The sequence below is a fragment of the Hibiscus syriacus genome, unplaced genomic scaffold (genome assembly GCF_006381635.1).
Source record: "Hibiscus syriacus cultivar Baekdansim isolate YM2019G1 unplaced genomic scaffold, ASM638163v2 tig00110063_pilon, whole genome shotgun sequence".
Lineage (NCBI taxonomy): Eukaryota > Viridiplantae > Streptophyta > Magnoliopsida > Malvales > Malvaceae > Hibiscus > Hibiscus syriacus.
This window is the reverse complement of record NW_024062583.1, coordinates 544,282-545,360: the sequence shown is the minus strand read 5'-3', so window position 1 is coordinate 545,360 and position 1,079 is coordinate 544,282. Positions and strand designations below refer to the sequence as shown.

General features: G+C 36.7%; 1 pseudogene; it reads left to right on the top strand.

Annotated features, from left to right (window-relative positions):
• The first annotated feature begins 341 nt into the window (after nucleotides 1-341).
• LOC120214428 lies at nucleotides 342-874 on the top strand (annotated as a pseudogene).
• The last annotated feature ends 205 nt before the right edge of the window (nucleotides 875-1,079 follow it).

Genomic DNA, 1,079 nt, shown 5'->3' with positions numbered 1-1,079 from the left:
GATATTTAATTAACAACAGAAGCTATGGACTACATGATATGAACAAATGACAAAGAATAAAAACACAAATAACAACAACAAATGTAGAATGGGTCATTAAGTCTAAAATTCGCAATCAGAATATTTTACATAACGAGAAAGAAGAAATTGGGTATGGACAGAACTGCTACTTCTTCTTTAGAATTGGACGTTGTGGAAGATGAAATAAAATAAGATTTTTTTTTTACAAATTTATATAAAAGTAAAAAAACACACATGTCAAACTATTATTAGTGAAGCATAGAGGGGCACATAGTGGAGGCAGGGGGCAGAGGATTTCTGTTCTCATTAAATGGATCCTTATGTTCACTCCAATGTCCTCTTCTTCCCCAACCTATCTCACCAACTTAGGCCTGGGCTACTCCATCGCCACCGTCGTCGATTTCCTCGTCCTACTCTCCACCATACTCCATGCTTCTTACATCTGTTATCACTCCTTCATTTCACCTTGCGCTTTCTCTCTCAAGCCCACCGCCATTGTTGCCAACTTCGATGGAATCATACTCCCAACAATTGTTTTTGTTGTTGAAGATGAAGACAATGAAAACATCATGGTCGATCTCGAGTAAGCAATTATAAATTTGTACCCAAAGTTTCAGTTCATTAAAGAATCAAAACACAGCGTGCTCGATTTGCTTGTGTGAGGAGATGCTGAGGATGATGCCCAAGTGCAGACATTATTTCCATGTCTTTTGAATCTGTTTGGTTGAAACTCAACGGGTCTTTTCCCGTTTGTCGGAACTCGCCTCTTCCGACATCACTTTCCATTCTATAATCGGAAGTCGTTCCATTATCTCAGTTCACTGCCAATCGAAAGAGTAGAGATGGCTTTTAGGGGAAACAAGAGTATTTAGTTTGCCGAATGCTTTCCGAGCATGAACTTAGTTTCAGGTTTTGTTCCATAAATTATATACTCCTAACTTAAATTTTGAAATGAATAATTTACGGACATGTTTATGTTCTTTGATTATTTCTCATGTTAGAAGTTGGTTATAGTTCAGTTATTTTTTTTTTGGATAATTCGATTTTTATTACTCAAA